Genomic DNA, 11,979 nt, shown 5'->3' on the forward strand with positions numbered 1-11,979 from the left:
GTTTTATGATTTGAACCGCACGTTCCGCCTGGCCATTGGAAGCCGGTTTGAATGGTGCTGTCCTGACGTGTTTGATACCATTACCCGACATAAACTCCTGGAATTCATAGCTAGTGAAACACGGGCCATTATCGCTAACCAGGATGTTCGGCAAGCCGTGGGTCGCAAAGACCGTACGCAGACTTTCCACGGTGGTGGATGTCGTGCACGAATTCAATATGATGCACTCGATCCATTCCGAGTACGCATCAACAACAATCAGGAACATTTGTTCCATGAACGGGCCCGCATAGTTTATGTGAATATGTGGACCAGGGCCACGGGCTGAGCGGGGCCTCCCTGGGGCCATTTCCCAGCTGGGCACACATCGTGCACCTGCGAACCCAGCATTCCAGGTCTGAGTCAATTCCAGACCACCATACATGTGACCGGGCAATGGCCTTCATTAGCACGATGTCTGGGTGCTCGCTGTGGAGTTCCCTGATGAATGCTTCCCTTCCTTTCTGGGGCATGACTACCCGGCTGCCCCATAGCAGGCAGTCGGCTTGGATGGAGAGCTCGTCCATCTGTCTGTGAAACGGCCTGACCTCCTCGGGACACGCTCCGTGTGCGGGCGTCCAATCCCCAGTCGGGACACATTTCTTTATCAGGGATAGGAGGGGATCTCTGTTGGTCCAGATTTTGATCTGGTGGGCTGTGATGGGGGAGCCTGCGGTGTCGAAAGCCTCAACGGCCATGACCATCTCCGCGCTTTGTTCCGACGCCCCCTCGGTGGTCGCCAGTGAGAGTCTGCTGAGCGCATCGGCGCAATTTTAGGTGCCTGGCCGATGCCGTATGGTGTAGTCATACGCAGCCAGCGTGAGGGCCCACCGCTGTATGCGAGCTGACGAATTGGCATTGACAGCCTTGCTGTCGGACAACAGGGATGTTAACGGTTTGTGGTCCGTTTCTAACTCAAACCTTCTGCTGAAAAGGTACTGGTGCATCTTTTTCACCCCGTAGACACATGCGAGTGCTTCCTTTTCAACCATCCCATATCCCTGTTCTGCCTGGGAGAGCGACCTGAAGGCATAAGCCACAGGTTGGAGTTGGCCCTCATCATTACTCTGCTGCAACACGCACCCAACCCCATAGAATGATGCATCACATGTCAAAACCAGTTTCTTACAGGGGTTGTACAAGCTTGTTGGAACAAAGCAGAGTGAAAGCCCGTTCTTGACAGCCCCCCCAAAACCATTCACAACCCTTACGCAGGAGCACGTGTAGTGAAGTAGTTCAATAGTCCCAGAAATGACCGAAACTCCGATGTGTTGCCGGGCCTGGGCGCACAACGGATCGCCTCCGTTTTGGATTCGGTAGGCCGGATCCCGTCTGCGGCAACCCTCCTGCCCAAAAACTCGACCTCTGGGGCCAAAAACACACACTTGGACTTCTTTAGTCGCAAGCCTACCCGGTCCAGTCGGCGTAGCACCTCCTCCAGGTTGTGGAGGTGTTCCTCGGTGTCTCGACCCGATTAGGATGTCATCTTGGAATACGATTGTTCCAGGGATGGATTTCAGCAAGCTTTCCATGTTCCTCTGGAAGATAGCGGCCGCTGAACGAATGCCAAACAGACACCTGTTGTAAACGAATAGCCGCGTGTGCGTAGTGATGGTGGTCAGTAGCTTGGATTCTTCAGCCAGTTCCTGAGTCATGTAGGCCGAAGTGAGGTCCAACTTGGTGAACAGCTTGCCACCTGCCAGTGTGGCAAAAAGATCCTCTGCTCTCAGAAGCGGGTATTGGTCCTGTAGTGACACTCGGTTAATGGTGGCCTTGTAGTCGCCACAAATCCTGACCGAGCCATCTGCTTTAAGGACAGGAACGATGGGGCTTGCCCAGTCACTGAATTCAACAGGCGAAATTATGCCCTCTCTTAGCAGCCTGTTCAACTCACTCTCAAATATCTCACGCATCACATACGGCACGACTCTGGCTTTGTGGTGCACTGGTCTGGCGTCCGGGGTGATGCGTATCACTACTTTGGTGCCCTTAAAGGTCTCGACACCTGGTTGAAAAAGTGGCTCAAATTTCTGTAGGACCTGTGAGCATGAACTTCGCTCCACAGATGAAATGGCGTGCACATCCCCCCATTTCCAGTTCATCTCGGCTAGCCAATTCCTCCCCAAGAGTGCGGGACCATTCCCCGAGACAATCCAGAGTGGCAACCGGTTCTCCGATCCATTGTGTGTGACCACCAAGTTTGCACTGCCTAGTACTGGGATGATCTCTCTGGTGTACGTCCGTAGCTGCGTGTCAATGCGTTCCATTTTGGACCTGTTAGCTTTGAGTGGCCATAATTTTTCAAATTGTTGGGCACTCATAAGTGATTGGCTGGCTCCTGCGTCCAGCTCCATGCTAACCGGGATGCCATTTAAAAGAACTTTCATCATCATAGGTGGCTTTTTGGTGTACGAGCTGTGGACGTCTGCCACATGAACCCGCTGGACTTCAGCATCCATAGCTTTGCCTCAAGCATCACCCTGCCTTGCAGACCCCTGGTCTGGTTTCTCTGCCTCGTAAACTAGCCTCGCTACGGGCTTTCTGCACATTCTGGCCAGATGTCCACTGAAGTTACAGTTTCTACAGATAAATTGTTGAAACCTACAGGTTTTTGCAGCATGTCTGCCACTGCACCTCCAGCATGAGCTGAGATTGTTGTGAACAAAGGAACTGTTAACAGGCATTCCTCTCTGATTGTCTCTTTGATTACTCCTGAGCACTCTGTTGCTGAGTGTCAATCCCGGGATGCATTGTCCCTTGTGATGGTGTGAATTGCCGATCCCCCTGCCATTGTCTCTGTTGCTGACCCACCCTAGAGCCTGTTGCTGCCTGGGCGGTGTCGAATTGCCCTTGTCTGCCTGGCGAGTTCTGAATCTTGTTTACAATGTTAACTCCCTGATCCATCGCCATGTTGGAACTAGGGCTGCGTGCGTAAATTATCTTGATCTCCTCTTCCCCTGCCATGAAGGTCTGAGCTATCAACGTTGTCCTTTCCAAAGTCAAGTTCTTGGTCTCAATAAGCTTCCTGAAAATCCCGGCATGACCAATGCCCTCAATGAAGAAATTCCTTAACATCTCCCCCCTGCAGGCGTCTGGGAATTTACAGAGGCTGGCCAAACTCCGAAGGTCCGCAACGAAGTCCGATATGTTTTGTCCCTCCCGACGCCGGCGAGTATAAAACCGGTGCCGGGCCATGTGTATACTGCTCGCTGGTTTGAGGTGCTCACCGATCAGAGTACTGAGCTCTTCAAAGGACTTGTCCGCTGGCTTCTCGGGTGCGAGCAGGTCTTTCATCAGCGCATGCATCTTGGATCCACAACTGGTCAGTAGATGCGTCCTCCGTTTGCCAGCTGCTTCCTCTCCCAGCCAGTCCTTCATGACAAAGCTCTGCTGGAGCCTCTCAACGAAATCGTCCCAGTCCTCACCAACACAGTACCGTTCCTCTGTGCCCTCGTGGGTCGTTGATTCCCGTTTCTCGTCGCCAAATGTAGTGTCGTTACACCTTACTATAGAATCACACGAGGCATGTACTGCAGTCAAGGTCACTATGTGACCTGAACCTTTATTCCCAGGACCAAGAAGTGCTGACCCTGCGTGGGACCTCCCTTTATATACCTGGATGACGGTGAGGATTGTCTCCTGCAAGTTCACCCCCTGTGGTCAAGGTGTGCATTACTCAGGTGTATACAGTGTACAGTGTTGTTACATAAAGGTTACAGTTATGTGAAGATTACAAACATGATAGTGTGGGCTGGCCCAAGCTTCTGGGCCCCGAACTCAGCCTCTCCTTGGCCCCGATCACGTCCCTCTACAATCTCTTGCCGCTCCTTCGCCCCGACCTCGCCGCTCCTGCTGTACCTGCCCACGCTCCAATGTAATCCAATCCAGGCTGAGCGGCCCCCGGCCTGCGAGCACCATCGGAGCAGGCCGGAGAGCGGAAGGAGCAGCGTGGACCAATAATGGGGGGGAATGACAAGTGCACGAACCAAGCAATTACATACTATGTGTGGCTTTCAGTGGGGTGAAAGTGTATAAGGATATGAGTGATGGAAGACTGGGGGTATAAAGAGCCTCTGCTGATGTGTGGAATTCATGGTGGGCTATTGAAGTATTTAAACACAATGAGGGGGAGGTGATTGTAAGCTGCACACTTAGTTAAATGCATTCTTAGAATATAGGGCTGGCTTCTCCTACTTTGGCAGACTTGGTAAAGTTGTAAAACTTTTGGTGACATTGCATGGCAGTGTATGGGATATGGAGTTGCCACTGACTATCCTGCCCACCTCCTGTACTTTGCTGTGCTGCTTTCCTCGTGGGGTGACGTCACAGCGTTCCAAAATCACTTCTGTTGCTTCATCTGTTAGCCTGCGATCTTTCATGTCTCCTGCCTATTTATCAAACATTTTTCTGCTGAAGAACTTTCAGAACTTCTGCAGTTTGAGATTTTGTTGTGTTGCTAAGCTGCTGCAGGCCGTTAAATCTTGCAGCAGCATCCAAGTTTCTGACTTCATGATAGACTGGCGTTTTTGACCTCTGGAGTTGCCGTGATGATGCAAATCTTGTATGAATCCAGAAGCTTTGTCACAGTCCACCCACTATCTGTTAGGTGGACTCGAATCTCTCTGCCATTTTTCAGCTTGGGTTTTCTAGGCTCTACTTTCTAGGGTGGCATGTAAAGAATGGTCACTGGGCAATGTGTTAGAGGATAGCTGGCACTCATGAAATTGTACCACAGCCTAACTCAGTGGCTTCAGGTGAGAAGTGGAGTAAATTGGAGAAAATAATTTTTTTTTAAAGTATGAAAATGAGTTGATATATGGCTGCCCTAAGGTTTTCTCTCAGACATTGTGAATATTGTGCTGCTGTGTTTGACAAATTGGTTGTTTCAATAATTACCTCAACAAATTATCAATGTGGATGGGAACTTATTGAAATTTTGATTGTAGGCTACCGTGTTGGAACACGTTTGATGTCAGTACACTAGGTTTACAGATGTTTTGACATTCCCATCCAAACGTATATAGTCGGTGAGGAGAATCCACCATTAATATGCCAGATACTTGTGACTAGGGAAACCATTATCAAACTGATTTCTTCCTGGCTTCTTATGATCCTTCTATTTTTTTTATAGATATTTATATTTGATAGGAAGAATAAAAAATCAAATTATTATTTAAATGGAGAGAGACTACAAAATGCTGCAGTACAGAGGGATCTGGGGGGGGTCCTTGGATATGAAACACAAAAATTTAGCATGTAGATACAGCAAGTAATTAGGAAGGCAAATGGAATGTTTGCCTTTATTGCAAGGGGATGAAGTATAAAGCAAGGAAGTCTTGCTACAACTGTACACCTGGAGTACTGCGTACAATTTTGGTCACCTTATTTAAGGAGGGATATACACGCATTGGAGGCAGTTCAGAGAAGGTTGACTAGGTTGACTCCTGAAAGGAAGGGGTTGTCTTATGAAGAAAGGTTAAACAGGTTGGGCCTATGCTTATTGGAATCTAGAACATAAGAACATTAGAAATAGGAGCAGGAGTAGGCCATATGGCCCCTTGAGCCTGCTTCGCCATTTAATACAATCATGGCTGATCCGATCATGGACTCAGGTCCACTTCCCTGCCCGCTCCCCATAACCTCTTATTCCCTTATCGGTTAAGAAACTGACTATCTCTGTCTTATTTATTCAATGACCCAGCTTCCACTGCTCTCTAAGGCAATGAATTCCACAGATTTACAACCCTCTGAAAGAAGAAATTCCTTCTCATCTCAGTTTTAAATGGGCGGCTCCTTATTTTAAGATTATGCCCCCCTAGTTCTAGTCTCCCCTATCAGTGGAAACATCCTCTCTGCATCCACCTTGTCAAGCCCCCTCATAATCTTATACGTTTCGATAAGATCACCTCTCATTCTTCTGAATTCCAATGAGTAGAGGCCCAACCTACTCAACCTTTCCTCATAAGTCAACCCCCTCATCTCCGGAATCAACCTAGTGAATCTTCTCTGAACTGCCTCCAAAGCAAGTAGATAATTTCTCAAATATGGAAACCAAAACTGTATGCAATATTCCAGGTGTGGCCTCAGCAATGAGAGGTAATCTTATTGAAACATTAAGAATCTGAGGGGGCTTGACAGGGTAGATGCAGAGAGGATGTTTCCCCTCATGGGGGAATCTAGAACTAGGGGCCATAGTTTCAGAATAAGGGGTCGCCCATTTAAAACAGAGGTGAGGAGGAATTTCTTCTCTCAGAGGGTCGTGTATCTTTGGAATTCTCTGTCCCAGAGAGCTGTGGAGGTTGGGTATATTTAAGGTGGGGATAGATTTTTGAACGATATGGGAGTCAAAAGTTATAGGGAGCAGGCTGGGAAGTGGGGAGGCCAAGATCAGATCAGCGAATGGCGGAGCAGGCTCGAGGGACCAAATGCTCCTATTTCTTATGCTCTTCTGTTCTTATTCTGATTCCAGCAGGAGTCAGATAAGCAAAAATGAATTACATTTGTTAAAGTCTACAATGCACTTTGGCAGAAAAAAAGTCAAAGAGCAAGTTATTATTTAAATGGAGGAAGATTGCAAAGTGCTGCAGTACAGTGGGACCTGGGGGTACTTGTGCATGAAACACAAAAGGTTAGTATACGGGTACAGCAAGTGATCAGGAAGGCCAATGGAATCTTGGTCTTTATTGCAAGGGGATGGAGTATAAAAGCAGGGAAGTCTTGCTACAGTTGTACAGGGTATTGGCGAGGCCACACCTGGAATACAGTATTGGTTTCCATATTTACAAAAGGATATACTTGCTTTGGAGGCAGTTCAGAGAAGGTTCACCAGGCTGATTCCGGGGATGAGGGGGTTGACTTATGAGGAAAGGTTGAGTAGGTTGGACCTCTACTCATTGGAATTCAGAAGAATGAGAGGCGATCTTATCAAAACGTATAAGATTATGCGGGGACTTTACAAGGTGGATGCAGTGAGGATGTTTCCACTGATAGGGGAGACTAGAACTAGAGGGCATAATCTTCGAATAAGGGGCCGCCCATTTAAAACTGAGATGAGGAGAAGTTTCTTCTCTCAGAGGGTTGTGGATCTGTGGAATTCGCTGCCTCAGAGAGCTGTGGAAGCTGGGACATTGAATAAATTTAAGACAGAAATAGACAGTTTCTTAAACGATAAGGGGATAAGGGGTTATGGAGAGCGGGCAGGGAAGTGGAGCTGAGTCCATGATCCAATCGGCCATGATCTTATTAAATGGCGGAACAGGCTCGATGGGCCATATGGCCTACTTCTGTTCCTATTTCTTATGTTCTTATGATCCTGCCAAAATATCCCTGCCATTAGATCTGTAAGGTTCTGCAAAACTAACCACGGAGACATGTGGCAGGGAGATGCCATATTTAAAATGACCAACTGTCGCCAACAGCCTGTAAACCGCGGAGGATGATGGGACTCTGGCCACCCTGTACAGTAACAGACAATGTTGCAGGGGCACAGAACCGGACGGGGGATGAGCCAGCTACCGTAAGGGGGAAGAGTGTACATTCGGTTCTTCCAGGAAAATGGATACAGGGCAACTTTATATTTTAAAAGGACATTTCTCCAGCTTTTCGTGTAAAACCCTCACAGAAGAGGCAACATGTCCAGGCAAAATCTCCCCAGTAATACACAAGGTAACACAAAGGGTATCAGTTTGAATAATTAAACAGAGGCCCAAAGGTCTGATGCAATCATTTTGGCCAGCCCAGACAGAGTGGCTTCTCTGTCAAGATAGTGAACAATCATCTTCACTCAACCCATCAGCGAGCGACAGGATACAGGAGGTGTGGCTAATCTCCCATTCCAGACAGATCGATGCACATCAAATTGCCATTCACACCCCATTTTATTCAAGGAAGACCCAAGACAATAGCATGCAGTTTTGGCGCCAAAATTAACGGACTATAAGAAAAGCTGCAAAAACACACAAGGAGGTTTTTTGAGGTTGGAGGTTGGGTTTGGAGGTTGGAGTCAGCTTTTGCATTGAGTTGTAGAGTTGAGTTAAGAAGGGGGGGGAGAGTCAGTTTTCATTGTGGTTGAGTTGAGTTAAAGGGGAGTTGAGTCAGCTCTTCACAGGGCCCTCGCTCTGGGGAAGGTGTGCTTAACTCCAGCAGCTTTTTGCTTAGGAGCCAACCGAGAGGCAAATAGAAGAAACCGACGCAACATCGAGGAGGAAAACCGAACCGACCAATAACGTAAAACCCACCCTAGAGGGACCCCGAGCTGAAATAAGTGCCCCCAGAACCCCAGAGTTGATAGGATTGTGAGTAGAATAGCTCAATTTAGGATAGGAATTGATAAGCAGGGTGGAAGTGGGAGGTGGGCTTGTGCATGAATATTTCAACCTCTTATCTTCCCCTTTCCTGTTGCGAGAATTTTTCGTGTTGTTGAGTGAGATTGTGCCATTACTGCTATTTATGACCTCTTCCTATGCCCTCTATCTTTGTGTTTACTATTCTAAATAAACAACATTAGCCATTTTGCACTCTTACCCACTGTGTCTGGTGCCTCATTACTCACCCATCCTCATAAATCGCACATACAGAACCTCAGGGGAGTGTGGATTCGAACCCACACCCCAAGCTCCCCTTACAGATCTAAAGAGGAAATGAAACAGTGAAAAGACTGCGATACATTGGCAGATGATGCGTCGTCCCAAACCCAAAGTGTTTGTGAATTGATTAGTCCAGTGAGCTGCCAATCAGAAGGAAAGCAGGCACAATCCTATCCACAGACAGATAAACCAACTTTTGGAAGCATCCGTCATTGTGATATTAGGACATTTGAGGATCACTTGCAGATCCTCCATCAACATCACGCTCATCATAGAATGTGTTCCAATCTTTTTTATAAATACAGAAGTAATGACAAGAGGTTTGTCCATCCTCACTGGCATAATATGTTGCATTTTTAATGTCATAAATACCAATTTCTGTAAAAACTAAAGGGAAAAGGTTGCAACACCCTGTCAATGTTATTGTATAGTTTTCCTGTATTACAGGTAATAATAATAGAATCTTGAAAATCTGTTCACCTCATTTAATTCTGTTCCTGAAATATAAATTTATCTCTGTGTCGAAACTTTCAGTAAATTATCCATTAATTTATGAGTGAACTGTTTCAAATTCTACTCGGGCGTTTGCTGGCTGTAGTCAGAGTACATCAAACTGTTGTCTCGCCTGCTCATAAAATTAGATAAAGCAAACATTGGAAATAAGTTTAAAGAAAACCAATCTTGAAGCAATAAGTCACGCTGCTGCCAAATCACCAAGGGTTCACCAACACCTTGCTTTTACAGTCTAAGTCCTAGCATCGCTAAAAGTATCATTCATTTAGGGATCACCATTGATTTTAATGGGGCAGAGCTATGTTAATTAATCTCTCACTGTTTCAGTGAAGTTAGCAGCAGAGTGGCGTAAAAGTCCGAGGAAATTATGGCATGGCATAAGTCACTCCATAAGCTCCTGGAACTTCTGCGCTAGAATAATGGCCGACACCATAGATGTGCCAATACTATAGTGCAAGTTTTCAGGAACATCCACGCCAGTATATCTTCAAAGCTGATGAATGGTGTATTTGGGACACAGTTATGTCAGCGAATGGTCAGTAGCAGCTTTCCTGCCAGCAGAAATATTCCTTTTTAAAATTTGTGCCGGCTAGCAGAATAGCTAGGCCAGCTTTACAGTCTAAGAAGCGAGCTTTTACCTTAATGCTTAAATACGCAAAGAAAGTAAGTGACATCTTTATTACTCTATGTATTGAGGTGCATAATGAAATATATAGTCTTGATTTTAACCTAACCCTTCTGGCAGGAATGTGGTGGGTTTTGGTCAAACATTCATTTTAAACCCCACTTGATTTACTTCAGCTATTGCTCAATTGCTCCATTTACTTCAGTGGAACGTAAAATCGCACAGCGTGTAAGACGGGCAAACAAACTGAACTCACCCCGTTTTCCCATGGTGGGGTAAGTTAAGATCGTGGCTCATGATTCACTGAGTTTTAGAACTTTTTGACTATTTTTCTACAGAAAGATTTTTTTTTAAATGAGTTACGTTTGAATGTTGTGTTTTAAAATAAAAGACTGGCCGCAAAATTCGGAGGTCTAGTGCAGCCGTTAAGGCTAGTTTTGCTGAAAAATGATGGCCACCTTGATTCCACTTGCTTCCCGTGCAGAACATGACGTACGCCATTTTGGAGAGGTCAGTAGCGCTGCCATTTCCTGTGCTCGCCGCCCACATGTGACTATGCAGATTGTGACATCATTCGATGTACAACGCCTGAATTGACGCACAACTGTGATTTTGGATGTCGCTGTTCTGGATATTGCCCTCTCCAAACCACGCACGGAAGAACGTGTATGCAGCAGTACTACAGAGATGCTGCCACGCCTCTTCAAGGGACACGCACATCTTTCACTTAAGTTTAGATTTTAGCTTTTGGATTTTTTTTTACATTTTATTGGAGTGGTACCTTGGTGCAATACATTGAAAAAGTTGTTAAAATATGTGGGCAGTGCAGGGAGTGCTGCTGGATGCTTGCAAGACTTTGGCTCTTAGAGGACACCACTTGCTCACAGTCCTGGGGACTTTGGTTACAATCTCTCTTGAGCAGCGACTTCACATGAAGATGAAACAGAGGCAGCAAAGGGGACAAGCTGGTTGCAGAGGGAAGAAGAAGCAGAAGAGGAAGAAGCTGAAGAGGAAAAAGCAGAAAAGGAGAAAACGGAAGGAAGGAGGCAACCCAGACAGCCCCTTTCTGGCCGTGATATCCGGGATTGACTCATCCACTTGCAGTACCATTGAACACAACCCCAATTCTCTTTTCAACATTTGTTCCACACCTTACCTTCCCTTTGTTATTGACCATCACAGCATCCTCTTGGTTACAATGCTGAAATAAAAGCCACCACAAAGCAAACTTTCCAGCCAACTTTATCCATATACGCATCCAATATTACATCAAAATATCAACTAATCATCCTTGTGCATTCTCTTAGAAAGTGTCTTGCGTCTGCCTTTGCCTATCCTAGTGAGATTATGCAGCATGGCTGGTGGAAGGTTCCTGACTTTCAGGTTGGAATTCTTGGGTGTCGGAAATGAGGAAGACACAAGGGTAGGGTTGTGGTGAGGGGAGGGCAGGCAAGCAAGAGGTGCATGCTTACACCATGTGCAGCTTGTACATCAGAAGATATTGTGGGATGAGGGACAAGTGGGATGTGAGAAGGAGGATAACGTATGAGGATACCAGCATCTTGTATTCTTTCAGCCCTGCCGCTGGCAAAGGGCTCAGCCAAGGCTCTGCACCGTCCACTCCAACGGGGTGTGGTAAAGCTAGGAATACAGAAACATAGAGAATAGGTGCAGGAGTAGGCCATTCGGCCCTTCGAGCCTGCACCGCCATTCAATGAGTTCATGGCTGAACATGCAACCTCAGTACCCCATTCCTGCTTTCTCGCCATACCCCTTGATCCCCCTAGTACTAAGGACTACATCTAACTCCTTTTTGAATATATTTAGTGAATTGGCCTCAACAACTTTATGTGGTAGAGAATTCCACAGGTTCACCACTCTCTGGATGAAGAAGTTTCTCCTCATCTCGTTCCTAAATGGCTTACCCCTTATCCTTAGACTGTGACCCCTGGTTCTGGACTTCCCCAACATTGGGAACATTCTTCCTGCATCTAACCTGTCTAAACCCGTCAGAATTTTAAACGTTTCTATGAGATCCCCTCTCATTCTTCTGAACTCCAGTGAATACAAGCCCAGTTGATCCATTCTTTCTTGATATATCAGTCCCGCCATCCCAGGAATCAGTCTGGTGAACCTTCGCTGCACTCCCTCAATAGCAAAAATGTCCTTCCTCAAGTTAGGAGACCAAAACTGTACACAATATTCCAGGTGTGGCCT

This window comes from Pristiophorus japonicus, chromosome 12 (genome assembly GCF_044704955.1).
Source record: "Pristiophorus japonicus isolate sPriJap1 chromosome 12, sPriJap1.hap1, whole genome shotgun sequence".
Classification (NCBI taxonomy): domain Eukaryota; kingdom Metazoa; phylum Chordata; class Chondrichthyes; family Pristiophoridae; genus Pristiophorus; species Pristiophorus japonicus.